The following is a 14,459-nucleotide window of genomic DNA, read 5'->3' on the forward strand; positions in this document are numbered from 1 at the left end:
GATTCCACCATTAACTAGCTGTGTAATTTTATGCTCCTCACTTCATTTCCCTGAGGCTCCGTTTTATTACCTGAAGAACTGGCTCCGGGAAATGGAAAATGAACAGTGGCTCTGAGAGGTGCGCTGTATATGTACGATTTGTTGAATAGCAATTTTTTTGCAAAAGAAAAAACTGAGGCTTAGAGCAATTAAGTGACTTGCCCCCAAGGCCACACAGTAGATAGACAAAGTTTTATTACTTACTTTGGTTTGGTTTAGGTTGACCCATTATTAGGTTTTAATTAGTCACCTCAGTACGGCTTTGCAGCTCATCCTTCCTTCTATCCTCAGCTTTAAGACCAGAGCAGTCTATGCCAGTTGAGGAAGGGGTTTCCTGTTAGAAACCCGAGACCAAATCACTCTGCATACAGCCCCCTGGACTCAGGCCGGAGGATTTCCATGAAGTTTGTTCCCTGTCTCTGTCTACAGCCCAGGACCATGTCGGCACGGTCCCATTCAATCTCTTCCCTTCTCATTTTCTCTGCCTCTCTTACTTTCTGCTTGTCATTTCTCCAAGAATACCATGCTTTTGTTTCCACTTCTCGGTGGACACTTCTCTTTTTCTATAACTTTACCGGTTGCTTCCTTGAATAATTTACCCATTCGGTCTTTTTTTGTCTTCTCTTTTGGGTGATTCTTCTCTATGCTCTGCATTAACTTAGCCAGGCACATTCCTTCCATCATATCTCTTTTTTAAAAATGTATTATGCCCGGCTGGGCGTGGCTCAGTGGTTGAGCATCGACCTGGGATACAGGCGATCGGGGTTCGATTCCCGGTCAGGGCACATGCCCGGGTTGCGGGCTTGATCAATGACTCTCTCATCATTGATGTTTCTATCTCTCTCTCTCCCTCTCCTTTCCTCTCTCTGAAATCAATAAAGATATATTTTTTTAAAAAAATGTATTATGATCAAAGTGATGTTTAAAAGGTTCTCAGAATGGAACATCTTACTGGGTTTATAACAATAAAAAAAACAACCACCCCAAAACAGCAATTCCTTGACCACTCCCAGTTACCTCCTGATCAGAAGCAATCACTTTAAACTGTTTCTTTTTGGTTTTTATGTCTTTATTCATTAACAACACGCTTATCCTGTATTTCTCAGTTTGTTGATTTTAAGTATTATCTCTTGACTTTCTACCACAGGAAGTGTGACTATGCAGCATAGTAACCGAGAACGTGGACTCTGGAGAGAAATGACCTCGGTTTAAATCCTGGGTCTAATACTTAGTAATTGTGTGACCTATGCAAGTTGCTTAACTGCTATGTGCCTCAGTTTCCTCATGTGTAAGGTGAGTGATCATAGTATTTATACTTCATAGAGTGATTAGGGAGATTAAAAGTTGAATATATGACGAACTTAGAATAATTTCTGGCACACAGTATAACATACACAGCTATATAAATGTTGTTTATCATTATTAAACTGACGTGCACACAATTTTCCTCTGCTCATTCTCCCAATATAGTTACATCATAATTTTTGGTTAAATCAATATTAAGTGTTTACATTATGACTATGTAAATATTATTCCCAGTTTAGCCACAGAGAATCCTATAATTATGTTTCCTTTCTCATTCAACCTTTTGTTTTCCCTGGAATTAATACTTTTCTATCTCTTTTTATATTCTGTTTAGTTTTCTATGTACCTATTATTAATTCATCCACAAAATCTGTCAATACATTCAAATATAGATATTCTCTTGGTTTCATTGTTTTCCTTGGAAACCCTCCTGGAGCTTTCCCAGCACTTCTGTTCCCATCTGGACTGGTTGCTCTGTGGCCTGATTCATAGCTCTGGTCTGTGAGTGGGGCATTCTGGGATGTCCCTTCAACATTATCCTGGGATTCATCTTTGCTGCTCTCAGGGATTAGGGTTCCTGTTGCCTAGATTATACATGTAGTAGGAACTACTGGTTATCCTCTTAGATCTGCCCTTTCCTCCTTTCATAGTGATAGAATTGTAGTCAATATGTGGCTGCCCAGCTGAAGACTACATTTCCCAATTCACCTTTGAAGCTAGGGGTTACCAGGGACTAGGTTTTGCCAAGTGAATGTAAGTGGAAACAATGTAAGCCATATCCTGGCCTTACCATGATACCTCCACACTTTTCCCCTCTGGTGAGCTGCAAACAAAAGTAACTGCAATCAGACTTTAATCGTATAGAAAAAGACAATGCCCTAAAATACTTTAGCTTGTGTCAGAATTACCTGGAAGGCTTGTTAAAACACAGATTTCTGCCCTCCACCCCTAGAGCTTCTGATTTATTGGATGTGATGTTGAGACCTGAGATTTTGCAGTTCTAACAAGTTCTCAAGTGATGCTGATGCTACTGTTCTGGAGACCATACTTTGAGAACCACTGCTCTAAGGAGTGGCAGAGAAACAAGATAGAAGAAATCTGGTTCCCTGAATGACTAAATGGAGCAGAGTTGCCCTGCTGACCTGGAATACTTACCTTAGACTGCTATGTGAGAAAAACAATAAGCTTATGTATTCATTAGCTACTAAATTATTTTGGGGTCTCCAAATTACAGCAGTTAGCTTTCCATCATCATTTTTGTTTCTTTTCTTACTCCTTTGTCTAAGCAAAGCATGTCTGCCGTTAGTTTTCTGAGAAAAGCAGATAATTTTTTTGAGAGTTTCAATGTCTGAAACTGTGTTTTTATATAAGGGTACTTGGTTTATAGTTTACCTGGGTATAGAGTTCTGGGTTAAAATAATTTCCCTCAGAATTTCTCCATTGTCTTCAATTGCTATTGTAATTGTCAGTCTTTTTAAGTGGCTTAAGAAAAATTTCCTTTTAGAAACATTTATGACATTTTTATTCCTGGTGCTATGAAATTTCAGAATGATGTGTCTTGGTTATGCCTTTTATCATTCACTGTACTGTGCTTCACTCTCCTTTAGGTCAAACCCATTATTAATTCCTGCATGATGTCCTCCCATCCATTTTCTTGGCTCTTTCCTTCTAGAACCTCTATCTCAAAATATTCTAACCTTTATATCTTTTGTAACTTTTTCTTTTTGTTTCACTTTCTGGGAGATTTCCTCAACTTTATCATTCAAAGGAAAATTTGATATATTTCATCATATTTTTAGCTACTCAGAGCATTTTCTTCCTTTCTAATTTTTTATAGCCTCTTCTTATTTCATGGATGCAATATCTTTTTATTTTTAGAGATTTTTTCTGCATTCTGCCCTGTTTTTCTGAGTTCCTCTTTTTCGTTAGTTTGTTTTGTTTTGGTGTGTTTCATGTTAGGGGCTTTCTCTAATGCCTAGTGATCCTTTTATGCATGGAGAGGGAGTGTCAAACTTTGCCATAGCTTGTGCAGAGACATTTCTTTCGGGGAACCCCTGTAGTCTTTTTTCTTGGATCTATAAGTTGCTCATGGAAGAATTCTCCAATCTCCTGTCTTAGGGTAGGGAGAGTATAAGAGCCTGGCTGCCAGCATTCTGGGAACTGAGCTGAGGAAGGGAACTGGGAATCTTTCCTTTCAGTAGACATGTCAACTTTCGCTTAAATACTCCCCTTTCATTCAGATGCCTCATTCTACCCTCGGAAGTGCCTGATCCAGGACCTGTCTGGCTCAGCCTCTCTAGAGGGTAAATCTTCTGTCTTCTTTCAGGGTCAAATAGGCACTCCAGAGGGTCTAGCTGCTTCTTTTAAAGCCAGTCATGGATTTTGAGTCATGACATGAATTTTAGTTCCTTCTGATCCACTAAGTCAGTTATCACTCATCTGGTCTGCTTTTCAGTTCTCAAAATTTTGATCACGTCTTTTGGCTCCTGTCATCCCTTCCATTGTCTTTTTATTGTGGGTTTATGCTTTTTAAAAATTCTTTATTGTTATTTCAGTGAATTTCAGAAGGGAGCAGAAATAATAAACATCTGCTCATTTTTTACTTGAAGCTTCTATTCTTCTAAGTAAAAATGAAACATCAGACTATCTTAATCAGCCAAATTATATTAGTAATTGTATTAGTGTGGTGGGATCACATTTTCCCCCTATTTTCTGTAATGTGTTTATATTCTTTTGAGAATATTTTAATTGCATTTCTTTTGATTCAGTGGCTCTAGTTCTGGGAATTTATCCTAAGGCAACAAACAAAAATATGTGCAAGAAATCTCTACAAAGCAGTTCCTCACAGGGTATTTATAATATCAAACATGGGAAACACCTAATTGTTCAACAATAGATTAGTTAAATAGTACTTTAGGATATATTCATGTAATGGTATACTCAGCAGCCATTAAAAATGATGTATCCGGTTTTGCTCAGTGGTTAGAGCATCAGCCCTCAGAGTGAAGGGTGCTGGGTTCAGTTCCCGCCAAGGGCATGTACCTTGGTTGCAGGCTCGATCCCCTGCCCTGGTCAGGGCACATGTGAGAGGCAACCAATCAATGTGTTTCTCTCACATCAATGTTTCTTCTCTCTCTCTGTCTCTCTGTCTCTGTCTCTCTGTCTTTCTGTCTCTTTCTCTCCCTCTCTCTCCCTTCCACTCTGAAAATCAATGGAGAAAATATCCTCAGGTGGGGATTAAAAAAAAAAAAAAAAAGATGTGGGCATCCTGGCTGGGTGGCTCAGTTGGTTGGAGCATCATCCCATATACTAAAAGGTTGCTGGCTTGATTCCCAGTTAGGGCACATACCTAGGTTGTGGGTTTGATCCCTGGTCAGGACACATATGGGAGACAACCTATTGATGATTCCCTCTTACATTGATGTTTCTCTCTCCCTTTTTTCTCTCCCCCTTTCTTTCTCTCTAAAAATCAATAAAAACATATCCTTAGGTGAGGATTTAAAAAAATGATGTTGTGGAAGACTAATGATGTGTAAAATTGTTCGTAATACATGTAAGTTTAAAAAAAGATAACTTAAACAGTATGTAAAGTATGGTCCCTTTAAAAAAACTGTGTGTGAATGTATGTATAAATAATATGGCAGTGATGTATGTATATATAATAATAGCATTACTGAGCACTTAGTACTTGCCTGGCAATGTTCTGAGCCCCTTATGGGAATTGTCTTACTTCATTCTTACAACAATTACATGAGGCTAATGCTACTATTATTTCCATTTTACAGTCAAAGAAACTGAGGCCTAAAGAGATAATATAATTGACCAGGGGCACATGGAGCCATGATTCATGCCTAGGCCTGCTGATCTGAGTCCGTCTACTTAATCATAATCATTATGTACCAAAATATTAAAAGGTTGGTGGCATTTCAAGTGACCTTTACTTTCTTTGTGTGTTTGGGAAATGAGGAAGAAGGCAAAGAAATAAGGATTTTAAAAGGTTGACCTTGGTTGCAATTAATCAGTGGAAAGCTCCCCTCCTCCCTAACTTGTTAGATTTTGTTTTGTAGGTATGGGATTTAAACATATGTTCAGAAACATTATCTTTTTGTGATTGTCACATATCATTAGATTCTAAGTCATTTGATGGCACAAGCCATCTACTTTAAGTCAGATTCCATTAGAAACCAAACCCTGAAATGCAATTCAAAACCACAATGAGATATCGCCTCACACCTGTTAGAATGGCTATCATCAAAAAGACAATAGATATGCGCTGGTGATGATGTGAAGAAAAGGGAATCCTTGTACATTGTTGGTGGGAATGTAAATTGATGCAGCTACTATGGAAAACAGTATGTAAAATTACAAATAGAACTACCATATGATCAAGCAACCCCACTTCTAGATGTAGTCCAAAATATTTCATATGCAAAGGAAATGCAATCACTATGTTGAAGAGATATCTGCACCCCCCATATTTACTGCAGAATTATTCACAATAGCCAACATATGGAAACCACCTAAATGTCCATTGACAGATAAATGGATAAAGAAAATGTGATAGATACACACACAACACACACACACACAACACTGGAATATTATTCAACTGTCAAAAAGAAGGGAATTACAACATTTGCAATAACATAGATGGGCTCTGAGGACATTATGCTAAATGAAAAGTATCAGACAGAGAGAGACAAAGACTGTATGATCTCATTTAAATGTAGAATCTAAAAAAGCCAAACTAATAGAAGCAGAGACTAGAATGGTAGTTACCAGGGACTGAGGGAAATGGGGCAATGTTGGTCAAAAGTACAAACCTCCAGTAATAAGAGGAGTAAGTTCCGGGGGTATTATGTACATTGTGGTGACTGTAGTTAATAGTACTGTATTGTATACTTGAAAGTGACTAAGAGAGTAGGTTTTAAATGTTCTCACCACCGCAGAAACAACATCAAAAGGTCATTACATCAGGTGAAGGATGTGCTAGCTAATCTTATTGCAGTAAACATTTTGCAATATATACATGTTTTAAAACATCACATTGTCCACCTTAAACTTATACCATGTTTTATGTCAATTATATCTGAATAAAGCAGGAAGAAAAAAAAAGAAAACAAACCCTGCAATAAAAAATCTGAGCAACAAAAACACAAGCAAGCCCAGTCAGCATGGCTCAGCAGTTGAGCATCGACCTATGTACAATCCAGGAGACTGTGGTTCAATTCCCGGTCAGGGCACGTGCCTGGGTTGCTGGCTCGATCCCCAGTAGGGGGCGAGCAGGAGGCAGCCGATCAATGACTCTTATCACTGATGTTTCTCTCTCTCTCTCCCTCTCTCTTCTTCTCTCTGAAATCAATAAAGACATATTAAAAATTTTTTTAAAAGACAAGCAAGTGCCACTTATTTTGAGCAATATTCTATTGACTAAAGTTCCAGAACTTAGTTTGTTATAGTAGAATTTGGTCTTTTGGGGGGCTTGTGTTTTTCCATTATACCTAGTGCAGAGTGGTTTATGGGCTCTCAATAAAAGCTGTGGGCCTGCTGACTGGTTGTTTTGAGCAATAATCTGAGAAACCAATGCTCTGTTACCACTTCCCCTCCCTAAGGTTTGCACATGGAGCCTAGGACTCAAGGAGCAAGGTTCTTTGCCTCTGTTGTGCAATAGTAAGGACAAGGGCTCTCAGGAATATTTGTGAGATGCTTGCACCTATCATCCGCTCAGCAAATGCTGCACGTCCCAGTTGAATCTGATGAAAAGTTCTTCCTGATTTATGGAGTCCCCACCCTACCACCCGTTCTCACCGTGCGCTGCTTGGACTAGATCATGAAGGTGCAGCAGGTGTTCAATACTGTTTTGCTGTAAAACTAAATAGGCCTAAAGTGTTCAGAGATAATGCGTTCCTGTATCAGAGTATTTATGAAAGAGGAAAGATATTCTGGTTTGGCGCAGACCCAATGCTCTTCTCTAGGCTCCACACATTAAAAGCTGTTTTTTATTTCTTTCCTTTTTTTTTTTTTTTTTAAATGACCCTCTGTAATAGTTGCCTTTGATTAATATCCTTGTGCTCCTGAGCCCCTGAAAGTGGTTTAGTTTTGCTAGGACACTTTAACAATAACATGATTTATGGAGCAATTCATTGGAGCCAGGGGGCAATGTAATATAACAAAGCATTTTTCACAGGCTTTCTCCCATAGTTACCACAAATGCAAAATCACTGATAGAAAAAGCTGAGGTGCAAACAACACAGGAACGAAAGTAAATTCACTGAGAGAACAAAGGTTTCCAAAGGCCATGTTGAAAAATCAAACATTTTAGTAGGGACCCATTAACCTGAGGTAACCCCAAGCCAAGTAAAAAGCAGAGTCAGGGGGAGGGGCTCTCTTCACTGGGATTCCAATCTGAGATATTGGTGTTGCCACTTAGATATATGTCAACTGCAGAGTTCATTGGTTGGTACACTGCCTGTATTTCATCAGCACTGAGCTGAATAGAGCTTCCTTCCCAAATCACCAACTGTTATATGATCCAGTGCTAAGGAGCAGACTGGAGTCAGATCCATAGGACTCAGTGGGGTGTGCTGATGACATTGTGCAAGGCAAGTGGCCCTTCTCTGTTCTGCAGAACAGACATGCTTCTCATTTCAGAGCATGTCACAAATCATGGAGACATTAAAAGGGAAGTTCTGCTTGTTAGCAACCATTTCCTCTCAAGCATTAGTGTTTGCCTGGAAGACTGAGTACAACCAGCCCCGTACAGAAATGAGGCTTCCTACAGCCTCATGAGTTATTGGGCAGCTCAGTGTGGGAGAAGCTTGGTCATTAGCCCAGTGAAATGCAGCAGGTGGCCTCTGAGCCTCAGACTAAGAGCCAGTCTTCTTCCTCCAGCTGGGATAAGCAGCTGTCTATGGAGTTTTGCTCTGGACCTGACTGATGACTCATCTGACCAAGCTTCTTCCTTGCTGACTCCTCAACTTCCCAGAGGTCCTCTAAATCAATCAGTCAGTGAATAACTCTTGATTAAACAACTACCATGTGTCCAGCATTGGACTTGCTGCTATGGCCCCTTACAAATAAAAAGACATATGGTCCCTTCTCATAAGGAGCATACAGTCTAGTTGGGGGAACCATGTAAGTACATATAAAACAATAAGAAAATGATAAAGTGCTGAATTGTAGACTCAACACTGAGTCTAAATGCAGTTGAAGTTTAAAGGGCTGGAGTTGTACGTTAAGGGTTCATTAGTACTGGTACAACCACTATGCAGCCTGGCGATTCCTCAAAAAATTAAGAATAGAGTTACCACACAACCCAGCAATTCCTCTCCTGGGTATATATTTGAAAAACTTGAAAACATGTATTCACAAGGACATATGCACCCCTATGTTCATTGCAGCATTATTCACGGTGGCCAAGATATGGAAACAACCAAAATGCCCTGCTATAGAGGACTGGATAAAGAAGGTGTGGTGCATGCACACAGTGGAATACTACTCAGCCATAAGGAAGGATGAGAGACTGCCATTCATAACAACACGGATGGACCTTGAGAATGTTATGCTAAGTGAGAGAAGTCAGTCAGAAAAAGCTAAGAACCATATGATTTCACTCATATGTGGGATATAAAATTGAAATTTGTGGATGCAAACAGCAGTGTGGTGGTTGCTAGAGGGAAGAGGGTAGGTAGTGAAGGGAGTCCTAATATATGGTGAAGGGAGAAGGTATGACTTTGGGTGGTGGGCACACAGTGCAATATACAGATCTTATAACATAGAGACTGACATCTGAAACCTATATGTTCATATTAACCACTGTCACCCCAATAAATTTAATTTAAAAAGGGTTCATTGGTGGCAATGGGATGGAAATGATGGAGGTCACAATGCAGGCAACATAAATTTCACAAAGTTTCCTAAAGTGTAATAACATTGGAAAAACAAATGAAGAGGAAGTATCGTGTGGTCAAATTGTCTTTCTTCCTATCTGTAGAACAGGTACACTATGGTATGGAGTACCCACCTGAACTTTCAGTGTTATAGCCATCCTCCAAGACGGCCCAGTGATCCCTGCCTCCTGGTATTCGATTCTTGTGTGGTTTTCTCTCACATTGTACCAAGATTGGCTTGTGTGACTGAGAAAATATGGCAGAAGTAATGATATGCCACTTCTGAGATTAGATTTTAAAAGACAATGTGTTCTCTCTCTCTCTCTCTCTCTCTCTCTTTCTCCCTCTCTCCCTTCCTCTCTCCCTCCCTCCCGCCCCCTCTCTCAGGTACACTGGGAAAAGGTAGCTTCCATGTCATGAGCATCCCTATGGAGAGGCCCACATAGAAAGAAGTTAAGACTTCCTACTAACAACCATATGAATGAGCATAGATATGGATCTGCCAGCCCCATTCAAATCTTCAGATGACAGCTTGATTGCAACCTCATGAGAGACATTGAACCAGAACCACCCAGCTAAGCTGCTCCTGGATTCCTGACCCACAGGAACTATGTGAAAAAACACACATTTGTTGTTTTAAGCCACTATTATTGAGCACTATCCCCTTCTGGGCCAAACCCAACTCTGTGCTCCTGTCTTCAGCTCAGGCTGTGCTTTGTCCCAGCTCAGTAGAAGCAGGACATCGGATTGCAATACTCTTCTTCTTGGAACTGAATTTGCCCCTGCTCTTTCAAATGTAAAGCTATAAAAACCCCTCTCAGTAATTTAATTGGCCTCTGCCACTGCTTTGGGTTTTCAGGAGTAGCCAGAGAGTCCCCTGGTGTGGGTACACCAAACAGGGCCACCCCACTGAATACAGTAAAAGCTTGAGCCTTCAGCCTGCTGATCGGATGTGACTTGCAGTCTTCCATGTGGTTTGTGAAAGCCACAGCTGAAAAGAAGTCTGCAAAGGAATGGCATCCCCCAAGTAGTGGACATGAGAGCATGAGATGCTCATCCAGAGGCCTTTTGGTGGCTTCTGTGGTTGAGAGATTGGTCTGAACAAGGAATCATGAAGCTGCCCACAGACATTATGGTGAAATCCTGCCATTGACAAAGCACAGATGAACTCACTATTTTTACATAGCCAAAGTTGAGAACCAATGATGTTCTCAGAGTGGCTGGACTGTGTCAGGGCTTGTCATACATTGGGAAGATAGTGAAGATCCAGGTTGGGAAAACCCCGTGCACCATGTGAGAGAGAGGAGAGCAATTAGTTCAGTAGCATAGACACTTTGGCTCCATGGCAGTCACAGTTGTCTTCTAGTGTTCTCTGCCTTGGTGTGTGGCAGAACCATCCACTCAGTTTTCTAAAGTGATTAGAGAGAATCACTTTGTATTGGAGCACCCACGTATCTCCAGGCCCTTCTCCAGTCATCATGTCCCACTTCAGTTGCCTTAGCGTGGGCTTTTGTGATTTCTTGCCTGGATTCTTGCAGTTACCTTATACCTGGCGATCAGAGTTATCTTTCTAACACATGCTACAACATGGATGAAACTTGAAGACATTATCATAAGTAAAAGAAGCCAGTCACAAAAGAACAAATATTGTGTGATTTCACTTGTATGAGGCAAATTCACAGAGACAGAAAGTAGAATGGTGGTTGTCAGGGGGTGAGGGGATGGGGGAATGAGGAGCTATATCGTCTAAGGGGAAAAGAGTTTCAATTTTGTAAAATGACAAGAGTTCTGTGCATCAGTGGTGGTGGTGTTTGCACAACAGTGTGAATGCCCTTAATGCCACTGAACAGTACACTTAAAGATGGTTAAGATGGTAAATTTTATGTTATGTGCATTTTATCACAATTTTTAAAATATTTTAAAAATTAAGATGAAAAGAAAGGTCACTTTGGTTTAGTAAGCTACTGCCCCACAAAAATGGGACGCAAAACTGGCACATAATAATAAAGTATCCTTTGATGATTTCTTTCAAGGAAAATCAAAATTTAAATAAAGACTGTTACTTTTTTAAAAAACCTCAAATGTCATCACCATGGTGCACCTTTTTTAGCTACTCCAAGGACAGTGGCTCTCAAATAGGACAATGGTTCTCAAAATTTAGTGTGAATAAGGGTCATCTGAGAAACTCATTGAAATACACCTTCCTGGGCCTCCCTCCCTGAGATAATGATTTGGAAGTTCCAGGATGAGGCCTGAAAGTCTATATCACTGACAAGTCTCATCTGATTCAGATGGTCTGTGCACAGCCAGGATTGTCTTTCCTTGGTGCACCCATAGCTTCTTGGACATACCTATTAGAGTCTTCACCATGTCCTGTTGCTTCTGCTCCTGCCTCTGGCTCCTTACCTGGAGAGGGGTCTCACCTCAGGTGCCTGGAATCCTCCACACCCAGCACAGTGCCTGGCACGTAACAGACACTTGATGTATATGCTTGTTGAATGCATCACTCTCTCGAGCTATGTTTGCAATGGCCAGTAATCAAAAGAGATTCATAGAACATAGAAAAGACGACTCTAGAAATGAGGGGTACTGACCTTGTCAGTGGGAAAAGCCATAGACAGGGTAGCCCCACTCCTAGCCTGGATGGCCTTCAGGGGTGCTGGAGACAGTTTCAGACCCTGCACAGGGTTAGGGTAGGTGGTGATTGTGAGGGTCCTGGAGAAGAAGATGAAGTTTATCAGTAGAAATAACCAAAGTCCTGAAATGTCAAAGGAGAGAAAAGGGGAGGCAGAAATTGACCATTTAATCCCAGAAAGTCCCCAGAAAGGTCCCCTGGCTTTTCTGAATGCTTCAAACTAGCTACTCCAGAAAAACGTCCCTGGCACAGGGAGAGGCAGGAAGACAAGCTCAGGCAGTGCCTCTGGGCTGGGGGTCTGCCAGCACCTGGGGCCGGCCTCTCAACCAAGCACAGGGCCTTTTTTGTGAGGAAACAGGAACAGGGAATAATCCTGGCTGGCAGGGCGCTCCCTGAGGAAGTCAGGAGGCTTGCCTGTGAGTCGCCCTCACTTCCCATACTCCGGTGTGTTTGTTGGCATCGGGTGCCTGTTAATTAAAGGAAGTGTGTGTGCCTTCGGCGCTGGTACCCTGGCCCCAAACATCATTCTTTCCAGGGGTCTCCACCACTCTGCCGCCACCAGCAGAATCAATTAGGCTCCCTCCCAAAAGTCAGGCTGCGTTTATTTCCCAGCCCGGAGGTGAAACAAACCCCCCTGCCGTGGCAGCTTGGGGCTCACATGTCAGCCCCATGTTTCTCCTTGTTACCATGGCTTGGCAGCTCCAGGGGCCTGCTTTGGGAGGGAAATCTGCTAAAATGAATAGAAAAATAACCTTTGGGAGCAATCCACCAGCCTATAGACCCGGGGCTACAGGGAGTCTTGTGTAATGGGCTGGAGCCTTTCATAGCCCGTCCCCAACCACCTGGTTGGATGTTTTAACTTTATTTGAGTTTGGCCTTATAAACAAATTTTTATGAAGCCAGCATAAAGGTGCCCCAAGCAGAGGTGAGCAGGCTTCCCTAGGAGTCAGTAAAAGTTACACCTGAGGTCTAACGGTCTTCATTAAAATGTCACCATGGAGCTTCCAACTGTCCAGCTGGGTCTCCTAGCCTTCCATCCGCAGGCCAAGGTGGAGAGGAGGCCTGCACTCACAGGTGGAGGTAGCCTGCGGCTGACATGTTGTGTCAGATAGGCTCTGGGGTGTGTTGGAGTGGAACCCTAACAAACACAGTCCTTTTTCAGTTCCCAAGCATCATCATGGGGAAGGCTGGCCCAGCACTAAGCTGTCTGGTGCCCCCAGAGGCCAGCCCTCAGGGGGTTCACTGGGACTCTGCAGCAGCCTGTGGCAGCCCAGGGCCCTGGCCTCCTTCCCCCTTCCTGTCCTATGGTCCCTGCCCTCATCATGTGCTGACATTCATAAAGTCATTATAGAATGTGTTCATGGATACACACACACACACACACACACACACACACACACACACACAGCTTTATAATGAGACCAGGGTGGTTATCACCAATTTACAGATGAGGGGATTAAGGCAGAGAAAGAAAGTACAACCAGGATTCAATCTCTGTTTTGGACTCCAAGCCCACTATTCTTTATGCTAAACCACATTGTTTTGCCGGGCTTCCTGCTCTAATTAACTCATTTACATCAAGTTGTTTGGGACTTGGTGTGCTTTAATTTCCAAGAGTATATGTATTTTACGAGTGTATTCCAAATTCCCTTCTTTCCTCCCCCAACAATCTTAACACAGATGGGATGGCTAACAGTTAGTAATAGAATAGCAGATGTCATTGGGGGATAGTATTGAGGAAAGGTCACCCTTAAAATTATGCCACATAAACTGCTTTCAGTAACTCCAACCCAGAATGGGGAGGAAAAAAATGTAGAAAACGAGCCCTGAGGTGGTTTTTGCCTCCCATGATGCTTTTTAAGTGGCAAGATTTGACTCTTTCCTTTGATTGGTCTTTGCAGCCCAGCTCAAAGTCAGCTAAAACATTAATTAAGAATGTGAAAGTATGAGAGAAAATATCTTTTAAAGGGGCAGCTATATTATTACCAATTGTAAAGGAAATGTAGAAACTGGGGGGCCCAAAATCAGACTGGCAGTTCTTTCCAGTGGTATGATTCTACATCTTGGAACCGGTCGTGAGTAAATAAGTGACGAGGCTCTCTGCCCCAGGCTGGGTAGGATTCCTGGAAGTGAGGTACACCACAGGACTGCTGAAACCACGGGGTCGGCTGGGACCACGCACTCTTGGCCGGCAGAACTTGAGAACGGTTGAAGGAAAATAGTGCGCAGCCCATCCTGGCTGAATACCTTCCTCTCCCGGAGCCCTGGGGGACGGCGCTCTGGTTAGCAGAAGAGTATGAACCACCAACACGCTGCTGTGAGGTTTGCCACTGTATGATGAGGTTGGGTGGAGCGCTTATTGCAACCTAGGGAAACATGGCTTGGAAACTGGAGTCCTGTTTGCCAGCCCTGCGTCAAATGCAGCCATTGTGCTGAGGACCAAATTAAGGCCGAGTTCCTGCTAGCATCAAGGACCGCACTGTTTCTTGGGCAGAGCCAAGCCCTGTGCCCCCATGGCTCCCTTTGACTGCCAAGGAAGAAGAGGAAGAAAAGTGGCTTCCTTATCCAGCAGGTTTTTAGCATCTGACCCG

General features: G+C 42.1%; 1 long non-coding RNA gene across 1 annotated transcript; it reads left to right on the forward strand.

The window, feature by feature from the left end:
• Positions 1-89: 89 nt before the first annotated feature.
• Positions 90-5,248, forward strand: LOC107535496 (uncharacterized). Its single transcript, XR_001603031.2, has 3 exons — positions 90-118; positions 1,187-1,332; positions 5,130-5,248. It is a non-coding gene; the product is annotated as an uncharacterized LOC107535496 (long non-coding RNA).
• The last annotated feature ends 9,211 nt before the right edge of the window (positions 5,249-14,459 follow it).

Source organism: Miniopterus natalensis, chromosome 2 (assembly GCF_054644295.1).
Source record: "Miniopterus natalensis isolate mMinNat1 chromosome 2, mMinNat1.hap1, whole genome shotgun sequence".
Taxonomy (NCBI): domain Eukaryota; kingdom Metazoa; phylum Chordata; class Mammalia; order Chiroptera; family Miniopteridae; genus Miniopterus; species Miniopterus natalensis.